Here is a 24,231-nt window from a genome sequence, read left to right as displayed (position 1 = left end):
AAGTTAGCCATGAGCACCTCTGAGTGTACACCAAAAACAAAACATAGCAATTATATTAAATTATATTAAACATTTCTAACTTATAAATACATAAAGTTGTGCAGAAGGCATAATAGACAGAAAATCTCAAAGATCTAATTAAAAATTAAATTGATAATAACAATAAAAGACTATAAAATGATACATAAATATGTTATTTCTTTTCTCTTTTTGGTGTTGGGGGCACACCTGAATGTGCTCAGGGCTTACTCCTGGCTCTGCTCAGAAATAACTTCTGGAATCTCTAGGGAAGCATAGTGGAGGTAGAGATAGAACGCAGGTCAGCCATGTACAAAGCAAATGCCTTACTCCATGCCTTACTCTCACAGGCCCTCTGTTGTATTTCTATATGCAAAAAAAAAAATAACCTAAAAGAAGGATAAATTATGGAAACAATCATCAAAATAATGTATTACTTTTAAATAAGTTTAATCAAATATTTATATACCTATAAGCTAAAAATTATCAGACACTGGCAAGAAATAGAAGATCCAATGAGAGAAGATTCTGTGCTGTCAGATTAAAAGAATTAATCATTAAATATTTATATTGCCTAAAGCTAATATAAGTCTAATATAATATACAAAATCTCAACAGAATTCTTTACAGAGTAGAAAAAAAAACTAAGAATTTTATTCGGAACTATAAAAGACCCAAAATAACAAAAGCACGCCTAAGGGAAAAAAAATCTCCAACTTTGAAGTTTATATAGTTTAAACTAGGTAAGATTGTGTATAATTATAACAGTAATGTCATTGGAATGTAAATAGATACATGGGTCTATGACATAAACTTTTGAGTCTTACACATAAAATCACTTACAAATTAGCAGCTATTTTACGATAAAGTAGTACATTACTTGCGATAAAGTACAGAAGGTCTTTTCCCTACAAGGAAAGAAAAATACTTTGTGATTATATAACACCATAGCAAAAATTAATTCAAAACAAGACAAAACTCATTTGTAAGACCTGGAAGTATAAAATACATGGAAGAAAACAAAGGTAATATAATATTTTAAAATTGCCCTTAGAAATATCTGGGATCACCACTCCAAAGGCAAGGTAAATAAAAGCAAAATAAAAGGAAGTACATTCAATTATGAAGCTTCTTCTTTTGAAATGAACTTGCAACAAAATTAAAAGATACCCCCACCCAATGGATGAAGAAATTTACACATCATACTTGGAACAGAAATAAGATATTTTACACCTACTATAATCATTTTCCAAAAGACAATAAAAGCATCTAGACAGCTAGTGTTTGGATATAGAAATGAGTGAATCTTTAGGCCATATTGGTAGGAATATAAATTGTCACAACCTTTATGGAAAATGTGGTAACTTCTTAAAAATTAAAATTATAGGGGCCGGAGTGGTGGCGCAGTGGTAGGGCTCTTGTGTCTGACCTAGGACAGACCGTGATTTGATCCCCTGGTGTCCCAAATGTTCCCCCAAGCCAGGAGCGATTTTTGAGCGCATAGCCAGGAGTTATCCCTGAGTTTCAACTGGTGTGGACAAAAAAAAATTAAAAATATAAATTTCAGGGGCCAGAGAGATAGAATGGAGGTAAGGCAGTTGCCTTTCATGCAGAAGGTTGGTGGCTCGAGTCCCGGCATCCCATATGGTCCCCTGAGCCTGCCAGGAGCGATTTCTGAGTGTAGAGCCAGGAGTAACCCCTGAGCGCTGCCGGGTGTGACCCAAAACCCAAAAATAAATAAATAAAATGTATATATATATATATATATAAATTTCACTGAATTCAGTAGGCCATTTTTGTGTATTTACCCACAAATACAGAAACACTCAAAGAGATATTTACATACATATGCATGTGCAAACATGCTTATTTGATTTAAATGCCCTCAAATTTATTATTAACAAAATATTAAACAGATTATTTTTGTGTTTTTTGGGGCCACATCCAGTGATGCTCAGGGGTTACTCATAGCTATGTGCTCATAAATCACTCCTGACCACATGGGACACTGGGGGATGGAACCACAGTCTGTTCTGGGTCAGCAGCATGCAAGGCAAACGACCTACCGCTGTGCCACCTCTCCGGCCATTATTGAGCAGATTTTTAATATGTGTGAAATTATATTTACAACAAAATTCTTTTTGTCATAATAATAGCAAATAACAAACATTATGTTATAAAATTATGATTATATTTTTGCATAAATACATCTTTGTATCACAGTCTACCTACCTTCGAGGATATGTATATGTCAATAAGTCTATTTAAAAATGAAAAATTCTAAAGGCCATACATCCATTGTTTGCATAGTGGTAAGATGGCATAAATATGAATTCATTTAAAAATTTATTTTAATAATTCAATATTTCTGAAGTATGCATTCATTATTTGTATAACAGTAATAAAAATAAATTTTAAACATTGCATATATTTTCATCACTTTTACCATTAAAAATTTTTTTGAAGAAGTGTTGAATGATATTTAGTATGAGCATATAAATGCATTTATGGTGAAAAGAAAATATTATGAATATCCTGTTTTTCATTCATTGTAAATGATTTTTGACAATTTATGATCAAGGAGAATAACTATAAAATTTCAGTAATCTCAGTGAGTAATTGGGAATAAGAAATTGTCCAATCGGAAAGATTTTCAAAATGCCTATGCATGGTGATATAATCTAAGTGTATACCTGCAAAGTTTAAATAGGAATATTTTATGGCAAAAAATTCTACCTTTAAGATTAAATTTTTTCTGAATTTATTATCTGAAATTATTAGATTTCTATTTAAAAATATGTGAATGAATTAAATCAAATTATCACGACAGCAAAATGCAGAAAAATATTCCATTTAACCACAGCAACAGATATAAACTTCCTCTAATTTTCAAAGGTTTGAAGCTTACTGCAGACTTTGCTATGTTGGCATTAGTTGATATTTCATGCAGGCTCAAGGTTGAAGTCTGTTCAAATACATTCCTCAGTGCAAACTTGGAGCTTTGAAAGAAAGGAAGTCTTTGATCAATAAGGATGGTTGGCAAGTGCAGTTTTAAAGGATCCTAACTATTCCAAATGCTCCAAAGCAAGGTTATTGGAGTCACCCCAATTCATGGTTTTAAGATTTCACAGTGTGCTTATGGTCCTTTGCTAATAGGCGTGTCCTAGAAAGGCTTCTTTGATTGGCTTCTCCCTTTAAACAGAGTTCTCCATGTAGATTGTCTGAATTCTTACATCTTAGTTTATTAGAAAAATAATGGATTATGCCTTTGTGGAATCCACAAACAGGAAAAGAGCTCATAAATAGAACTGGAATTTTTTCCAAAGGACATACAAAAATTCTCACTTATGGATTTTATTGCAACACTTAATGGCTCTGAGCTGATGCCCCAGCCTCCCTAATGTTCTTTGTCCCACTAAGTATTCAAAAAAAAGTAATTGGAGAAAACTATGATTATATTTAAATAAATAATAGCCAACGTTACTGTAGTCTTACAACATCATTATTTTATAGACAAAAAGTTATTCACTTTTTTGTTCATGAAAACACACTTAACATTTTTACTCATTCAAAGCTATGTATTTTTGTAATAAGTATTGTTGCCAATTGGAATCTAATTTTTCATAAAACCTATCATCATATTTGACTAAGTGAATTAATCAATGTTAAATATTTTATAAAATGGTTTGAAATATTGAATAAAATGGCTACATAGTATCTCTGAACTTATTTAATTTTCATATTTTACATTTATTTGAAGGAACATTGTGACCAGGTACTGTAAAAACACAGTTATTAACAATACCTGATCTAAGCTTAGAGTCTATAGTATCAAGAGAACCAGAATGATAGCAATGCCTATTATGAAGCAATATAAGAAAACAAAATCTAGGTCAGGTTCATGAAGTATAAAGATATGAGAAAACTATTTTGATCTCATCTATCAGAAGACAGTGTTATATGATCAGTGAGATCTCAGAATGTTTCATATCCCATGAGGTTGTGATGCTGTGGTGATTTTCAAAATAGATCATTTCTGTTAACTGCCTAGAATAGTGTGTGGTATCTATAATGCTTGATAAAACTGCACTATTACTATTATTACTGATATTATTATTAATACTCTAATTATGAGGTAATTTAAGGAAGACACCAGCTATTGCTGTCTAAAGCCTCTTTTGACTTTATCTCCAGTTTATTAGACCATGCATTTCCTATAGGAAATAGGCTGGAGACTCAGACATTGTGACCACAAAGGTCAAAAAGTCATGTTTTCTGTCATCCATCAGGCACCAATTAACATCCCCTACAATTTTCCATTGAATAAAATGATCCAAGGAGCAGTCAACTTGATGAGACTGTTTAATTACTTCAATAAAATAGGCCAGTGGTCCTCCATGCTGGTTTAATGACTGCATTTTCATGCACTTAGAATCACTTACAATATGTGTTTTAAACCAGTGACACTTATTTCTTGTATTATTGTTCCCACACTGTTAATATATATATTTATATTATTGTAGTCTTGGTGGCCATGAAAATAATATTTACTAATCAAAAGCCATTTAAATGCTGATATGACAAGTTCTATATTAGGGAAACTAAAGTACACCAAGCAGCCCAAACCCATACATTTTTCTCTTTTATTAAATGTGGCTTACACATATAATTTCTTTCTTGGCATGCTATGTAGAGGTATTAAAATTAGATTCAACTTGAAGGTGATAATTATAGTTGTAACTAAAATCCTTAGGGGCAATTTTACTCAGTAATTGATGACAAGGTACTATACTTTGACTAGTTGTTCATAAATAGACATCTGGAACTTAATATACTAAACCAACACTAAACTATAGTGTAGCTCATGGTTTCTAAACTGATTTGGTATAGCAAGGACCCCAAATATACTCTAACTTTGTTAACTATCTTCAAGTCTATGTCTTCAATTTTCCCGCAGACTTTAATCTGTTCCTGGATGTGCTAGCTTCTGATCCATAAATTTTAAACTGCAATGGATGGTAAAGCTACAATTAAGAAAAAGGGTTTCTGCAAATGACAGGAACAATTCATATTATAAAAAATATAGAAATCAGTACTGTAAGATTTTGTAAATAGCAATGTAATTTAGTCTGATAACACATTATTTGACAACAAAATCCCCAGCTGTAAGGAAGAAAACTAGGGTTTTTTTTTAAACATAAGAGCTTCAAAGTAAAGAAACACTTCTATTCTCTTAGCTTATTTAAGAACAGCTCCATATATATATATATATATATATATATATATATATATATATATATATATATATATATATATATGTGTGTGTGTATATATATATAAAATCTCTTTGGGGACAATTGTGTTTGCTTTTTAGTTGGGACTCAAGTAGATGAGCCGTATTTAAATCTTAGAAATCATTTTTTTGCAAATCTATTCCCAGCCCCAATATACCAAGAATCTTGGGTATCTTGCTAGGTTATTTATTGGACAATATAGAGTGATATTGGGCATCTTGGAGTGTGGGAAGATAAAAGAGTATTATAGCATTTGAACATGAATTTTTATATAACTACAATTTAATAAAAGGAAGAATAGGTAACCTTTTTGCCTGATCTTCTATTTTATTAACGAGGTACTGAAAGAGATGTCACCTATTCTAGGAGGCACAGAATTAGTGTCTGAACTAAAAAAAATAAACTGTTTTACTCTTCTCTGCTACCATATGTTTCTATTGTATTAGGCTGATTTAAAAAACATTATTACTCAATATAGACTCCCACTGTAAGTGACATTTTCCATTTTTGAATGATTCTTTTAACAGCAAAGACCTTTTCTTATGAGAAAGAAAGGGGAAATTTGCAGAAAATTGGCTAGGAGAACTAGAACACCAGGATCTGTTTTAAAAGCACATGAATATTCCATTGGTGATGAGCTTTCCTGAGTAGAAACCAGTTTGATGGACAGACTAGTAATGGGCGTCAATAAAGAACGTGTCTCTCTTTAATTTTTTTTCATGTAAAAGGTTCCTTTCTGTAGAAACTGTTAGACATTAGACACTGTATTGCCAAACTAAAAATCAAGGACAGACTTATTTCTCTGTGATTAAGAGGCCAATGGTTGTATTCTATCTCTGGCAGATATTTGGCCAATACTTTAATCATTCTTTCCTTACTCTGGGTTTATTTTCTTAAATAGGTCAAGAAACTGACTTAATGCCAAGATATTTAGCACTTCATACTGAGCTCTACAAACAGGAAATAATAAGCATAATTACACAAAAAGTTTCAATCATTTTGGTCCTATGGAGTTTAAATTGTTGTCTGGACCTTACTTTCTAAAATGTTATTTTTTTTTTTTAGCAAAAGTAAAGAGTATGAAAAGCCTTATGACATAGACTAAAACATTTTTCCAGCAAAGATTTTGAGTCATGAACCAAAAAAAGTAGCAAGAAGTGGCCTTTTTGTACGTTCAGAATCATAGCAACAGACTTTCCCTCCTCATACCTTATCAAGTTCCAGGCACCTACCCATGAAATTGGCAGCGGAAAGACTTTCTATTTCTTAGAATTACAGGTTTCTTCTCATCTTGCCAAGTTGCTTTGTCTCTGGAACCTGGCAAAATTTAGCTATTTGGCAAGAAAATGAATATTTGATAATAATTATAGTATGTTGCGATTTTTTGTCCCATTAATTCTTAATTAGGTAATTTAAATACTATTTGAACACTATGCACAGATTTTACTTTCTGTTTTATAATCTGAAACGTGCTCTGTAATTTGAACCTTTGGTTACCAGTTTCATAAAGAAATACTAGGCTGAGGTCCTTAATGAACATTTTCAGTAACACGTTTATGTTAGTACAATATCAATAACATTATATTTATATTTTGTTATTCCATAAACAGACCTCACAGATAATGTGAGATCATAACTACATGTTGCTGTAGAAGAAAGGTAAAGAAATCAGAAAAACAGGATATTGTATCAAATATGCAAAGAAAAAAGTGTTAATCTTGAGTTTTTAAAAGCAAGTTTTGACCTTTAAGTGGATGAAGATTCAACTTTTCCAGAGGACAATTTCAAATCAAACTTTCTTTAAAATAAAAAGAGAAAGGCAAGCTTTTCCATAACTAGCTATGCAAAGAAGACATCCTCCCTTCCTACAGCATTTTGTTTCCTAATTTAAGAATATTGTGTCTAGAAGAAGAAAAAGCCAAACCCACTTACTCTAGTCTAAAAAACCTGTGAAGGAATGAAAAAATAAAGAACGGGAGGGTGGGTTAGGAAATAAAGGTGAGCAATCCCAAAAGAAACCATGTATGATTTTACATAAGGGAGATGCTAGATAAAGAGCTATTTTTTTTAAAAAAAAATTCACTTTATGGATTCAAAAAATGCAATGATACCTTACATTTTCAACAACTATACCAAGAGACACTAAGGTATGTATAACTGAAAGCATTAGTGTTTCAGCATTCCTAAACTAGCTTGAACTATGATGTTTCTCACAAAGTGAGAGAAAGTACAATATCAACATTTCTTGTAAATGTATTAGAGAAGTAAATTATTGAACCTTTCTTCAGACTTACTGAATTAGAAATTATGGGAAAGAAAGGATCAACCGTTTCAACTTATCTGCCAGTTGATCTTTGTACTGTGAAGTTTACAACTGCTGTTCTATGGTCTTATTTTAGAGTCAGAATTTTTTGCAAGTTCCCAAAGGCAGTTGTCAAGGAGATTGAACTAGTCATTTGTTTCTACCAAGGTCTGAGGCTTAGTGGTTCGTATTCTAACTTCTTACACTTTGTCTCAACCCAACAAGTGGCCACATAACATTAAAACGCTTTAAGAAAAAAATTTTCTGGGCTGGAGGGGTGGCGCTAGAGGTAAGATGTCTGTCTGCCTTGCTGCAAGCGCTAGCCAAGGAAGGATGGCGGTTCAATCCCCCGGCGTCCCATATAGTCCCCTCAAGCCAGGGGCAATTTCTGAGCGCTTAGCCAGGAGTAACCCCTGAGCATCAAATGGGTGTGGCCTGAAAAACCAAAAAAAAAAAAAGAAAAAAAATTTTCCTGATCAGTAAAAGTTTGATTTATAGCATTTTTCATATTATCTATATACAAGAATCACACCAAATTTATCAGGCACAAGGAGTTGTGAGTGAAAAAGTTTAAGAAGCTCTGGTCTGGTTTGTAGGATAAGGAAACAAAGACTAAGAACTGTACGGATAATGTGAAGGTATTCATAGGTATGTATGATAATTATGACAGCATTCAAGACTTCAGAGTATGCAAAAGAATTTGATGCAGCTAGAGAACTAGAAGCAAGATCCATGTAACTGAGTCAGGCAATTCTGTAATATTTTGCTACCCAGAAATGTTTTCTGAAAAGCAAAGCTTTATGTAGGGAAATTACAAAATAATACAATTTAAAGGATGTTACAAAGTGAGAAATACTGATGCCATTTTTTTAACTGGCCCTGGGCAAATGCTTCTCTATCCTGTTTCATATAAAGAAACCGGCTGATTTTCAAGTAAGGGTCTGACTCAGAATCCCCAGAGAAAGGGGCAAATTGGAAAGTAGGTCAAGAACTCCCTATCTGAGGACTCATTAAAGCAGAATTAATAATATGAACTCCCTGTGTGTATGTGTGTGTATTTGCACGTGCACACACATACATTTACTAGAACAAAAGCTAAGAAACCATCAAGTTTCTTTGTTACTAGTATTATGTCATCTCTATCAGAACTGTGATTTTTACTTAGTTCAATGTCAAGGGCTTGGCACTGGAAATTCATACCAAAGTACATCAATTTGAATGTATTAAAAGCTCTTCAGAAATGTTTCCAGGCAGTATATTTAAATATTTATTAATAATTTCTATAAATGACTGCTAGCCAGTTGTAATAATTAGATGTATTCAAATGATATAATAATCTCCCCATAGCCTGAAAAAAGTGCTGACTCCTACTACTTAACCCTCAAGCAGTCAGGTCTCTCTTGCTTTTCTGTTTCCTTTTTTCAATTGTAGAAAACTTGGCTTGTATTTCATTATGATAAAATCTTTTAATTGAGGTCTAACTCTCATATGATTTTCTATGTGATAAATATACAAATAAATGTATGTATATACACATATGAGTTATGATATTCACTCAGATCAAGATATCATGCAGATATTCGGGTCTCATTACTTTTTGTATTGTTTTCTTTCTTTCTATATTGTTGATTGGTTTTTATTATTTCTTTTCTGCCTGTGTTTGGGTTTCATTGCTGTTGGTTTTTCAGATATTTGAGGTGTCACTTTAGGTTGTTGATTTTGTCATTTTATTCTGTCCTAATGAAGGCCTATATTGCTATGAGTTTCCCCTTAATTGCTGCTTTTGCTGTGTCCCATAGATCCTGGCAATTTGTTTCTTCATTGGCATTTGTCTCAGGAATTTCTTATTTTCTCTTTGATTTCCTCTTTTATCCAGCTGTTGTTGAGCAGCAATTTTTTTTTCATCTCCAAGTGTTAGATTTTCTCCATATCTTCTTTTTACAGTCAATCTAGATCTCTGTTGTGTTGTTGTCTGATAGGGTGCTTGATATAACTCTTATATTTGTGACTTTATGTAATTTAGGTTTGAGTTCAAAGGCTTGGTCTATCCAAGAGAAGATTCCATGTGCACTTGAGAAGAACATTTATTCTGCTTTCTGAGGATGGATGGCCCTGTATAAGTCCATTAGTCCTAGTTCATCTTGTTTCTCAGTGAGGATTCTTAAGTCTTTGCTAGATTTCTGCCTAGTGGTGATAATGATGTGTTAAAATCTTCTATTACTATCACTATGTGCCTAAAATATTACTATAAAAGATTTGTAATCCACTTTGATTAAAATAAAAAAAGAAAAGAGAACCGCTTCATGGTAGCATCAAATAAGCCAACCAGCCAGAAAAAAATAGTGTAGACTATGACCTCTAACATATATATATATGAGTCTACATTCAAGATTATGTTGTAAATATAATCTAAAATAGAGTTATATTTCCTTTCTGATCTTGATGCCTTTTGTATATTTTTATTGCCTGATGTCCTTCCATCAAAGAGACAAATGGTCACATTTTATAGATTAAAAAACTCAATGTTATGCAGTTAAAAAATTTCCTATTACTATCACATTTCCCTCCATATATTTCTTTAGGTTTGAGAACAGAAACCTTTCATTTTGCTGGTTCTATATTTGGTGCATAAATGTTGATCAGAGGAAGTACTTCTTGGTTCCCCTAATCAAAAAGTAGAGTCCATCTTTGTCTCTGAGTACTTTTTTGAGGTTAAATGCAATTTGGTCTGATATAAGTAGGGCTGTCCCAGCTTTTGCTTGTTCTCCAGTGGCATGTATAATGAATTTTCATTCTTGTACTCTAAGCCTGTGTCTATCCTCATCTTTTAAGTGTGCTTCCTGCAGACAGCAGATATCCAGATTTGTTTTCTTATCTACACCTCAACTTTGTGCCTTTTAATGGGAGAGTTAGTCCAATATCATTTAAGGAAATTATTGACAGAGAGGATTGTTGTGCTATTATATTGTGTAGGGTTGTTGTTGTTACAACTGGGTGTTTGGATTGTGTAATTGATCTTTTAGTCATTCATTTAGATTTGGTCTGGCTTCTGGCTTCCAGTACAATTAAGGAACTAATTTCCTCTCTGGGATCAGAAGCCTTCACCAGCATGGGGAATAGCAAGGCTCCAGGCCGAAGGAACTTTTGACAAGTTTAGGAGAAATTGCAGGACGTGGCCACCCCCCTACAGCCTTCCTCTCCACCCTCCTGGACTCTGGGGCTATTCCTGGGCCCCTGCCCAGGGGGTGAGTGAGGTAGGTGCCAGGGAGGATTTTAACGGGGACCCCAGGCTTTCCCCAACCCCACTGCACAAGAGGGGCCATCTTGGGGAAATCTCTGGCAACTTTTCTTCCTACCAGTGTTCATTCTCAAGTAAAGTATAGATAGTTTAATAGGATATCATAGGATTTGATCTATGTTTACAATCTACAGAATGTCTATGTTGTATACTTTTCTTTCCTATTGGCTCATCACTTTACCAGCTCATTTCTAGTTCTTTAATCTCACCCCCACCTCCTATTACCCCACATTTACCCTCAGCTATTGTCTCCTCATGAAGCAGATCATTAACCTTACTCAAGCCAGTTGCCAACCAGCTCCCAAAGTGAAAAAAAATAGACTCTTAGCCTGAGAAGAAACCCATACTCTGTTCCTATTAATCTATTCTCAGCAGCCACCTATCCTCCACTTTCCTTCACCTGTGTTTGCTACCATACTCGGTTTCTGAGAAGACATGTCTTTGAGAAGACATCTCAAAGACATTTCCTGATATGGGACTGCTGGGAGTCGTTTTGCAGACTCTAGATGGCCAAATCACAGACCAAAGTGCTGTCCCATATTCAACACCCTCTCCCCAACTATTTCTAAAGACATAAAAGGAACATGGGTATTTCCTTTGTATATCTTAGATGTATTTCTTTAACATCTATAACTATTTTTGAATATCCTCTTATATAATGACAATTTTGCCACTGTTTTTCCCCTCTGAGATCTGTTCAATAAGAAATTCCTGTAGAAGAGTCTCTCTGTTTATAATTCATGCTAGAACCAAGTTACAGGGAATGTTGGACTTGTTCCCTCAGCCCCCAGATGCACCAATAATACCTTGTGGCATTGTTCCTCCTGAATAGGCACATTAAAATGGGAAAATATTACATATGAAAGCAAGTTCTTATCTAATAGAGATAGGAGCACAAATATTGTAATGTAGTTAGGCCTTATACCCTAAACATTGGCATAATGATTTGGCTCAGGCCTCAGAAAAATGGGCATTGCCCACACACCCCTATGTATCTATGCAAGACAAAACATTGGAAGAAAATGTAAGGTACTTAATGAACAAAGACAAAAGAAATAATCTACAATTTATGCATCTATGCAAGCAACCACAATTGTCTATAATATTACCAGGAAGCAAACCTCTACCAGAGAAGATCCTACCACTGCTCTGGCATAAACTTACTCCAAAGAGTGCTCTCTTAATATCCAGACAATTTAGCAACAGCAACGACCTGCTTGCAGGACAGGTCTCTCTGTATCTAATGGTTAGGTGAAACTAGAGGACACTCCACATCAGCCTGACTTTGATGAAAGAAATGCACAGAAATTAGAGGAACCTGACACCAACAACAGATAATGTGTGAAAAACTTTCACTGGGACCATGGAGAATGACTCAGGGATTGGGCAGCCTGGAATGCCTGGAGCCCAGAGTCAGTCTTATGCCAGAAAACTTCAGGGGTGAGGTTTCCTTGTAGTTAGGCCAACACTTATTTTTTCTGTTTTCCTCATATTTTGCTGGCCCTTGCAAACAATGGCAATTGCACTCTCACACCATTACTATTGTATTTTTTTTAACACTTACCTTTTAAGAAAGAAAAAAACACAGCTTACTAAACTTTAAAAAAAAAAGTAACTGTAGTAAAATGCCTATCTCTAATACAAGCAGGGCATGGGAAGGAGGGAGGGGGCATTGGTGGTGGGAGTGTTGTACTGGTGAAGGGCGGTGTTCTGTTTATGACTGAAACCCAACTACAATCATGTTTGTAATCATGGTGCTTAAATAAAAAATTTGTATTAAATTCTAAATAAGAATTGGTTTGGGTAGAGCAAATATTGCAAATTCTTTTTTTTGTTTGAGATTGATTTTAACTTTCCCATTTAAATGAGTTTGCTGAGTTGTAGACTCTAGGTTGGAAGTTTCTTTCATTTAGTAGTATTAACATTTCATTCCATTCTATTATTGCCTGGATTTTTTTAAATGAAAGATCTAGTTTGATTCTTATGCTCTTTCCTTTCTTCTTGAGATTGTTTCCTTCTCCCTTACTGCTTTAAAGAGTTCATGTCTCTCAATTTTTATTTATTTATTTATTTATTTATTTATTTATTTATTTATTGCCATTTAGACTACTATATGACTTGGTCTTGTTCTGTTAGGGTTTATTTTGTTTGGCATTCTTTTTGCCTCTTGGATTTGTACAGCAGCCTCATTCCAGGGTGTAGAGAAGTTCTCTGCTCTTACATCCTTCACTACTTGTTCTTCCCTCTTTCCTTTTTCCTCCCCTCTGGTATTCCTATAAATTGTAGATTATTTCTTTTGTCTTTGTTCATTAAGTACCTTACATTGTCTTCCAATGTTTTGTCTCTCATTTCTTTACTGACTTCTTTGTTTTTGCTGTCTTGCATTTTGTCTTCAAGTTCATCCATGCAATTCTCTCTGTATGTTATTCTGCTACTCTGGTTTGCTAGCATGATTTTTAGTTCCTGGTTCCCTTAGTTCCATGTATGGACTTTCTTATCTTCTGATAGAATTATTTTTTGGGTTTATTGAATTGTTATTCTATGGATTTCTTTGGATACTGATAACTTGAATTTCATTGCTAAGACATTGAATGCTGTATTTAGAACCTTTTCTATAGGGTTGTGAGATTTGGAGGACTTGAAAATTTCCTAGAATTTCTCTCCATATCCCCAGCTGTTTGTGTCTTCCTTAGTTTCCCCATTGTACTTTGTATTGGGTGGGTTGGGGTGCTGGAGTTTCAAGGTGCTTTAAAAAAAAGTGATTTGTTTAATTGTGTAAGATGTGGGTGGGGGTATATCTGTTTTAGGGTTTATTCTAGGTAAGCAATGTTACTCAAGTATGATAGAAATGTTGCAAACTAGTTTGTTAAATTTTTCTTCTGGTTTTGGGGCTGTACATTTTCTAAGGGAAAGAAATGCTGGGCCCGATCTTCCTAGAACCATCTGTTTGGAGGTTTGTGGGACAGCAGGACTATGGGAAGGGTGTCTACATGCTTTTTCCACAGGCCTCTCCTGAGCAGGAGCAGTAGGGTTTTCTGCTAGCAGCAGCTGAAGACACAGTGGAGGAAGATTCAGGGAGAGGCCCATTTACACATGCTCTGGATTTTAAAACTGTCTTTGGGATCTTTGTACCATACCCCATAGAGCTAGGGTCTTCAAGGTTGGGGTGCAGAGCGTTTATGGAGGAGGTCACACCAATCTCTCCTTCCACAGGAGGAGTAAGCTTCTGGCCAGCAGCTACTGGAGATGCTCTTTCTTTTTTTTTTATAAGCAATGAGATAGTAATGCATTTTGTGTAAGTGTCCATTGCATATATTCAATATTAAAATGTTAGCAAAATGTCTCCTAGAAAGCTTTGCCAATGTAGAGCCCCAGCTGTGTATGGCAATGCACATTTTTCTACTCAGGCAGTTAGTTAAAATTTTTCTTTCAAATTATTATTGTAATGATCAATAATGCCCATTAAAATAAATATTTAAATAGAAATAAAACTAAAATGTTTTTCTGGTTTATTTACTTAATGTGGTAAACTAATTTACTTATTTTGTCTATTACATCAATGGCACATTAACTCAGATTTCTTTAGTTGAGCAAAATTGTATATGTGAAAAATATATTAGCATGTATTTGTCATATATTTGTTTTTTATTTTTATTTTTAACAAGTTAGTATTAATTTTTATTATATTACTCTTTGTATCATTGTATAATATCATTATCTCTTTTTTCTATTCATAAAGAATATTCTTTTATGGGTTTTTTTGGGGGGGCCACAGCTGGTGATGCTCAGGGGTTACTCCTGGCTATATGCTCAGAAATCGCTCCTGTAGAAAGCCTGTCTAGAGTACAGGCTGGTGTGGAGAGAGGAGGCAGGATACTTGGGATATTGGTCATGGAAATGTTGCACTGGTGAAGGATATATATATTATATAATATATATATTTATTTATATACATATATTATTTTTATCTATTATCTATTATTATATATATTATATATTTATATATTATATTTATATTCATATATATATATAAATTTTACAAAAGAAAAGATAAGGCCTCCCAATTCTTACTACAGGCTGTGTTCTTTACATTGACTCTATAAAAAAGGAGGTACAGGGTACAGTAAATGCACCCCATATACACCTCAACTCAGGCCCTTTGCCTGGTCTGTATTGTGAATTGGGGGACCAAAAAATAAGAAAGAGCTTCTGGCTTGGGAGCCACATGGTATGCTGGGGGATAGAACTGCTGTCCGTCCTAGGCTAGTGTGCTCAAGGCAGACATCTTACCTCTTGTGCCACCACTCTGGCCCCTCTATTGATAGACATTCTTTTTTTTTTTTCGGCCACACCCATTTGATGCTCAGGGGTTACTCCTGGCTACATGCTCAGAAATTGCCCCTGGCTTGGGGGGACCATATGGGACGCCGGGGGATCAAACTGCGGTCCTGATCCTTGGCTAGTGCTTGCAAGGCAGACACCTTACCTCTAGCGCCACCTCGCCGGCTCCGGTAGACATTCTTAACAACACTTTGTTAAACTCAATTCTGACATATTTTGTCCTAATATTGATAATGTGACAAAATTTGTCAACTCTGAGAACTTGTAATTTTATTGAATATTATATGTTTTCTAAGAATCACTGCTGCGTGACCTTGAACAAAAAGTTAATTGCCTAAAACTCAATTCCTTTGAAAAGAGTTTGATTTCCACAAGATAGGAACCAGGCCTGTCCCGTGTCAGAGGACAGTGTGTTTTATTGGCAACCTTTCAATAACAATTAGTTAAATTGAATTCTTTTCTGGAGAGTAATAGTTTAATTAGATGACTTCTTGAGGTACAAGCCTGATCTAAGAGGCATAATATTGCATTAGAAATGATCAGAAGTTGGTTTTGTCAAATACGTAAAAAAAAAATTCACAGGTATATATTGATCACCTAGATTGCTTTTTGTAAATGATCTAGTAATATCATTAGTAACATTATATTTTGGGAAGAAGCCACAATTGGATGTGCTCATGGCTTACTCCTGGCTCTGTACTCAGGGATCACTACGGGTGGGCTAGGTATAACTTATAGGAAGCCAACAATTGAACCTGGATTAGCAGCACTGCAACGCAATATCCTTACCATCTGTACTATTTCCCTGTTTCCTCATTAGTAATTCTTAATATAATAATTGTTCAAAAATGTTTAATTTTCTTTCTGAAACCAATAAGGTTAACAATAACTAATTGCTTTAGCTATCACTTTTATGAAAAGTAAAATACTTTAATTATACAATCACAAATAAATAATGAATTGTTTCACACATTCATAAATTATAATATTTGTCAGTAGTTTTTGTGCATTGATTTCTTAAAGCCAGTCTCTAATATGTGTATAAACTGGCAATTCATTTGGCTCAAGAAAACATAAAGGAAAAAAAACCCACATTTTAATATGTCCTTAGTTCCCTATGAAGTATTAGCTTGAGAGTAAACTTGACAAGATATGAAGTAAAATATATTCCTGTGTTATTCAATCTTACTAGAACATTGATTCATGACTCTCTTTCTGGTTTTTGTTTGTTTTTCTCTCAGATTTTCTCCCAGATTGCAGGTTGTATTCTAAGAGCAATGCCTTTTGCCTTCTTTATACAATTTTCACTAATTTTAGTTATAAATAAAAAATGTTTTATTGAATAATCATTCACAGTGAAGTTCATTTTTAATAAACACTAAATCTGGGTCAATATGAGCTATATCAGACTCCCACCTGTACAGTTATTAATTATAAACTCCAAGGAGATATAACAATATTGACAAAACTTTGAATAGTATTGAGAACATATTGAGTACAATTTTAATTTCATAAAAATATTTGGTCATATTAAGTAATGCATCTTAAGCATCTAGAACTAAAAGATCTATAGTTTTTTTATGTAAGTAACTTTTAAATTTAAGATCATCCAGTTTAACTCAACATAAGTTTATTTGAGACTTTTAACTTTTATTTTGATATATTATAGTAATAGAAGCTGGAAATCACTATTATTTTGACCAAGCCCTCTTTTCCTTATTAAAAATCTGAAACATATAACCTGCTGCTGTTGCTGTTGTTTGTTGTTGTTTTTAAAGGGAGAGTGTGAAAAAAGTCCTTCACTACCACAAATTATGTAGTCTAATATCTCACATTTGGGAAAATTGCAGGGATCATCACATTCATATTAAGAGACTAACCCTAAGGAAACCACCTTTGTCATTATGGTATCTCCCCGTCAGTTAAGTATCTCTGCTGTTGTTTTATCCAGATGTTTCTCTTTGAAATACTATCAGTTTTCTCTTTGAAATAAAATAATCATCTATTATTTTATTTATTTTTCATAAATTTTAAAATCTATTCCAGAAAATGCAATAGGTTTGTTTCAAGCAAGAAAAAAAGTGATCATAGTATTTGGGGGAAATTCAGCAATGATTTGGGGTAAGAATATGTAATGTCAATATTATTTCTACTAAGATGGATTCCACAAAAACATGATTCACTTCAGTTCTATCTACCTCATTCTGTAAAGAAAGGTAGCAGTGGGGAGTGAGATTTCTTCAAGTTCACATACTTGGTGATCCTGAAATTTGTTTCTGTGAACTCTCATATTGATGTTCTCCCTTGGAGAATTGTGGGGAAAAAATAAAGGTAAACTATGACCTGAATCACAAGGATATGGGAAGAAAGCATTAGTAGATTGATTGATATTACAGTGAATATGTGTCATAACTCCTAGAGGGTTTTTTGAACATTTTTTGGATGTCTTTCAGGACTGATGGTGAGAAATATTTATTCATGGCAGTAAAGTGAATAGGCATAAAACAGAAGGAACTAGTAGATTCTGAGTTCATGATTTTCATTATATAGAGAAGCATGAAAGGCACTTTAAAAGTGAGTCCTTCCACTCAACTGTCTTCAAATAACAATGATCTTTGATAGACTTCAGTGATTTTTACCAAATGCCAGGACAAACAGAAATTAAATGTGCAATATTATTTTCAGAGCCTTGAAACTCCTGAATTCATGATACTTCCCCTTTTTCTTCCAAGTAATCTACATTTTGACAGCACTTAAGCATGAGAGTGAGCTTTTCAAATCATTGATTGCTAAATTGAAGTTATTTAATAGATGGCATATGAGCCATTCAATTGTGTATACAAATGCTGTGGTGTTTTCAGAAAGCAATTGTGAAGCATTTACTTTTGCATTTCATACAGTTTTAGTCCAAGTTGGGAAGTGACAGGTATTAAACCTTATAGATTCAATGTATATACAGTTATATATTTAAATTTTTCTAATTGCCCCAGTCCCCAGTAGATATTTGCTTTTTTGGACACATATGGTGATACTCAGTGATTACTCATAGGTTTTTGCTCAAGAACACTCCCGGCCATGCTCAGGGACCACTTGTGTTCAAACCCAAGATAGCCAAATGCAAGGCAAGAACACTACCTCTGTACTATCTCTCTGGCTCCCTGATGTGGTTTGATGAACCAAATGAGCTAAAACATTATTTTGAACTTTAGATTTAGAAATTATATATATTAAAAAATTAATTTTTGGCACATGTTTTGTCTGGGTGCATGGTATTTGCATAAATGTTGCCCACATCTCCTTTCCTCAGATGTGAATTTTTATACTTTAACTTTGAGATGTATATAGTCTCTCTCTCTCCTCCTTTGAAGAAGCCTTCACTTTCCCTTAAATGAGTTTCACTCTCTTTCTTATCATCTTTCTCACCGTACTCAGTACTTCCAGATAAAATCTGGTTTTATTTTTTTAAAAAATTAATTTTGCATATTTTAAACAATTCAGACAATAATTTAAACAAATCAGACATATTTTAAACAATTCAGTGTTTAAAGTATTATTCAAATATATACTTCTCAGAAAGTAATTATAGTGTCTTATATGAAACACTTCATAGTTTAATGTTATTTCATCCTTATCCTTGTAGTGATGTTTAATTTGGGGAACATTGGTGGTGGGTCCTTTGAAGGTGAAATAACTTTGTATATAAAAATCACAAAAGTTAACATTATTCCAGGCTGCCTGATATGCAACTGACCTATGTTGAATTCATGCCACTCCATCCAGTCCATCAAGTTCCAGAAGAAGTGTAATCTCTGAGTGAATGCCAGTAGTAAGCCTGAGCACCTTTGAGTATAGCCCTACAAAAAATAAACAAAAATGTTAACATAATTGTAACAAAAATTACCCCATTTACACATCCTGTAAAAAAAAGTATACTTTATATTTTTCATTTTCCCCTTTTCTTTTTTGTTGCATGGCCATGAATTAAATTTAGGGTCACATGCATTTAGAAACTTTGATGCATAAGATGCAGCAGACAATACTACATAGGTAGGCCTCATTAACACATTGTTTAGTACTTGAGATACAAAACCTACATCTATACTAAACTGCTCCAGCCATTATCTAACCTTGAAACCTTCATTTAACAAGACCCAACCCCATCACTGGAAACTGGGAAAACCTACCAACTCCAACACAATGACCCAATCTCTTTTATTTGATTTACTAAATTTATGTTTAATTTATTTCTGTTCTCCTCTCTCTTATCTATGGCTCTCTCTTCCACTCTTTCCAAATCTATACCTAAGCCAATTATTTATCTTAACTCAACCAGTCCTTAATAGCTTAGACCCATCCTATTAGGGTCCGACCTCTAACAAAAGCTTAAGAATAGATTACTAATGTATGTCTATAAACGGGTTGAGTACATAGAGATAGGTCTCTTCTAAAAGACCCAAACCTAAATTGCAAATAATCCATGTCTATAGTGTATATAGACCCTCCTATATACTATCTCTTCTGCTCCCCCTCAGAAATCCTATGATCCCTTCACCTCACAATTCCAATTTGATATCCAACCTTACTAACACTCATTACTCTCAGTTCTTAATCCATTAGGTATCAAAACTGACCTCCTGTTCCAACAAGCCATCACCCAGCTCATAAGTGGAGGAACACCCACTCAGCCCCACATCTCACCCCCCCCAGCAAGAAACTACAAGTAACACTCCTACTGACTCATGCTCTGTGGCTCTTCCTCTCACTTCCCCCAAATGTGGACTGTTGCTTGATGCTGAATTCAGCTCCAGAAGGACCTCCAGTGCAAGAACTCTACCCGAGCTCTTTCTACCACAAATCACTTCTCAAACTCAACAAGACCAGGGTGTGTGATGAAAATGTGCCCTAGATTCCACCCCCCACAATACCCCAAAAGACAATTGGAGAAGTCTATATTTTCTTTATAAGTGTAAGACCTTTATAATACTACCTCTTAACCTGTTTATCTCCAAATTCAAGGTAGTCTCCTACATCACTTTGTTCCCTTAATTACTTTTCTAAACTCATTTTTATTTATTTGTTTCTATATATATGTGAGTGGGTATATATATATATATATATATATATATATATATATATATATATATATATATATATATAGTCTTGTTTTTGTTTTCTTCTCTTCCTTTAATTCACCTGTTTTGCTGTTTAGGTTCTGCTGGCTACAAAAATCTACAAGAAAATCTTGCCTAGGATTAAAGCTTAGGTCAAAACCATATGCAATATAAGATAGCACATTTCCTTTTGCAAAGGCATACTAAAAAGGGGAAATTTTTACATATAGATACAAATTCTTATCTACTAGGAATAAGAATTCATGCATTTTACAATACAGGGACACCTCCTACCTTGAACATATGTCATGTGGTCCCAACTTAGATTCCATGTGATTAGACAGTGACCGTCCAACCCCGAACCCTAGATCTCAGATATAGAACCGACACAGTTCTCCACAACAGCTTCACTAACCAAACTCCCCCTGGAACATTTTTAATACAGCTCTGACACCAATATGTGCCAGTTTGGGTATGACATCCTGACAATGAGGAAATGGCAACAACTTGGTCTAAGAGCAGGTTGTCTTATCTCACCACCTAATGATAAGATAAAATCAGAAGACACATCAACCTTTGATCTGTGCAAAGGCCAAGATCACTATCTACAGAAGACTGACTGTGACCACCATGACTGGGCAGAACGTATCCTGGGACCAATAAAAGACCCGAGTCTAGGTTTTGTCCTATGACCTACAGCAACCAAGATCTCTAATTCCAGAGGTCTGACTGAGACAACTGCAACTGAGCAAAACTTCTGCTAAAAGTCTTCTGATAAAAGACTTCATCCTAGGCTTTGTCTTAGGATCCATGCAAAAACCAACTACAGAAGACTGATTAAAACAACAGTGATGGAACAGAACTTCTGAAACTATAAAGAAAGGCTCCATCCTATGATATGTGCAATTAATAAGATCAATAGGTACAGAGGCCTGATTTTATCATCTATGATGGAGTGGGAAACTTCCAGGCATCACAAAATGACTAGGGGACAGTAAAAGATTATGTAGGGAGCCTGTAGTTATACCCATGACAGTATGCTTCAAGGGCAAAGAAACCCTATATCTCTTAGGCCAGGGGAAATTTCTTTCTAATCTCCCCAATTTTTACTGTGCCTATGCAAAAAAAATAGCACAAATTAAATATTTTTGTATTGTTGTAGCTTGTTTTTTTTTTCTTTTCTTTGCCTTTTCCTCCTTTTTTTTCCTGTGCTTTGATTCATCTTTATTTCAGGATGTGGTTAGTGTTTGATTGTTATCTTTATTGCTGTGGTGCTTTTCAGGTTTTGTTTGTTTGGTTTTTGTTTTGGGGGTTTGATTTTTTGTGTTATTTTCATGTTTTCCTTCCTTTTCCCCTTCCTTTTCTTAAACTGGTTTTTATAGTCTCTAGAAGGACTCCTCCATTTTTTGCTTGTTTGAATTTTTGCCTCCACTTTTTTCTTCTTTTTTTTCTTACCTTCAAACAGAACCACATAACTTGAACCATCTTGTTCTGCCTCACAAATTGAGGGGGAAATAATGGAGGGTACCAAGACCAAACAGCTCTATAAACATTGAGTAGAAATAAAAAAAAATGATCAGACATAAACATCAAATTTAAAGCCAACTACAACATAATCTATACCCAATCTACAACAAGCTAGACACAGAATGGACCACTTATACTAGCTACCTGGGGGACAAAGGAGGGGTGATATGAGATGCATAATATATGCATGCATATAGATGTAATGGATTTTTACATTCATTCATGGAATACATTAATAAGTATTTCTTGTCAAACTAAAGAATGTCTCCTCATTGATGTTCCAGATACAAAATAAGGCAACTTTTTGCTGGTAAATTATCAGAATACTATTGGGTTGATAAGAAACAGGAAAACATTAATTATGATGGAGAATATTGAAAATATCTCTTGTACCACTCTCACTTTATCATGGAGTTTAAAAGAGCTCTCCTTTGGTGTAATATGTAGAATATGATAGAGCCTGATATAAATACAAATTTCTGAGTTCTAACTCTACCTTAGTCCTGTATTTTACTGATCAAATTTGTTTGGCCTTCCAGTATAAAATCTATGAGATGATTATATGTACAAGGTGTAGTTAAGGCTAAACTTGACCCCCCCACACACAATTTGGTCTATTTGTATCACATTAAGTAAGCAAATACATATTATCTTTTAAAAATTTTTTCACATATGTTATAAACTTTCAAGTTTCCAACCAAAGGTGGGATGATAAGAAAAATCTTTGAGAGACTAGAAGTGAAGTAAAGAAAATGATGGAAGTGTATATTAACTTTATTCATAAAAATATGTACATTAGCATTATTTTAAAATAGGTTACTCAATAATTATAAAAATAAGTAAGAGGCAGTCAGGAGGTAAAGGATTCAAGGGGCAAGGGCCTTGGGCACATTGGTAATGTAGAGGAGTGTAGTATGGATGATTCTAAATCACAGAGCCTATAATATTTGAAACATGGGACCCAAATCAAAATAACAAAATATGACTGTTAAAGAATTAGGATGGAATGGAATTAAACCTGGGCACACTAGTAAATGTTGGTGGTTTTGGTATTGGAACATACTAGGTCTGATACACTACTATGGAAATATTTTAAATGACAGTGCCTAAAATAAAATGGCATTTGAAAAAATTTCAAAAACATAAAATTTATTATATTATTCATTAAAAAAGAAAGTCTATGGCTAAGTGAATTTTTAATTTTTAATTTAAAATATATTTTGGAGTGAGCCACACAAGAAAAAAACTCAGGATATACTCCTGGCTCTGTGCTTAGGGATAATTTCTAGCAGTGCTCAGGTATGTGGTTCCAGGGATTAAGCTAGTTTCATGCTCATTTGAACAAGTGCTGTAAACCCTGTACTATATCTCTGGTCCCCAGGTGAATTTACTTTTTATCATTTTAAACAAAAAAACAATGTCAATATTAACAGAAAAAAAAAGGATGATAAAAATTAGTAGAATGATTCTCCCCACTCCATTTTTAGAAGTATGAGAGTAAGTTACTGTAAGAAATACTTTATGGTGGAGATCAAACAGAAAGAGCTCCGGCTCTAACTATTTATTGAAAACTCTTCATATTAGTATGAGAAATCCTAATTTTAAAGTAGAAAAATTATTTTAAAATAAACCTTAGTTCAGAGTAACAAGAATCCATTTTAGAGGCCAGACCGGAAGCCACGATTGGGCAAGGCAGAGGGGACCTACACATTCTGGCAGGTAAAATGAGGGAGGAGACAAGGGGGCTGCCCAATCCTCAGCAACCACACCCATCACATCTGCTTAAAGCTGCACTCCAGAGAAGGGACCAAGCCCCACACCACAGGTGACAAAGGAGGACTGAAACCTGAAGACAGAACACTCCAAGCCAAACCACTTAATGCAAAGAAATATAGGTAAACTAAGGAAGACACTAGCAACCAGGGACTTAGAGCATAATCCTACTAAGTATCCAAGTCCACTAAAATGCACAGGCCTAATAGATGAGGACCAAAAAGTGGCAATGAAAGCCATGACAACAGAAATAAAGGAATTGCTCTCCAGCGACTTCAAGAAATCCATAGTTGAACAAATCAACCAACTCAAGAAATTTTACAGAAGATGAGAGAATCCATACAAATGGAAGATGAGAGAATCCATACAAATGGAATTAAAGAAAATAAAAATGTCTTAGCAAGCCATAATAGCAGAATTACACAGTTGGAGAATCACATAGAAGAACTTGAAGAAAAACTACAAGTCGAAAATGACAAAGAATGGGGCCGGTGAGGTGGCGCTAGAGGTAAGGTGTCTGCCTTGCAAGGGCTAGCCAAGGAAGGACCGCAGTTCAATCCCCTGGCA

The 24,231-nt window shown here is 34.3% G+C and overlaps 1 non-coding gene and 1 pseudogene across 1 annotated transcript; one reads left to right on the top strand and one right to left on the bottom strand.

The window, feature by feature from the left end:
- The first annotated feature begins 14,966 nt into the window (after positions 1-14,966).
- Positions 14,967-15,105, top strand: LOC125998481 (uncharacterized; annotated as a pseudogene).
- Positions 15,106-17,027: 1,922 nt separating this feature from the next.
- LOC125998517 (U1 spliceosomal RNA) lies at positions 17,028-17,183 on the bottom strand. Its single transcript, XR_007492066.1, has one exon. It is a non-coding gene; the product is annotated as a U1 spliceosomal RNA (small nuclear RNA).
- Between the last annotated feature and the right edge of the window lie 7,048 nt (positions 17,184-24,231).

This window comes from Suncus etruscus, chromosome 20 (assembly GCF_024139225.1).
Source record: "Suncus etruscus isolate mSunEtr1 chromosome 20, mSunEtr1.pri.cur, whole genome shotgun sequence".
NCBI classification, from domain to species: Eukaryota; Metazoa; Chordata; class Mammalia; order Eulipotyphla; family Soricidae; genus Suncus; species Suncus etruscus.
The sequence above is the reverse complement of the archived record's forward strand: the minus strand, read 5'-3'. Positions and strand labels throughout refer to the sequence as shown.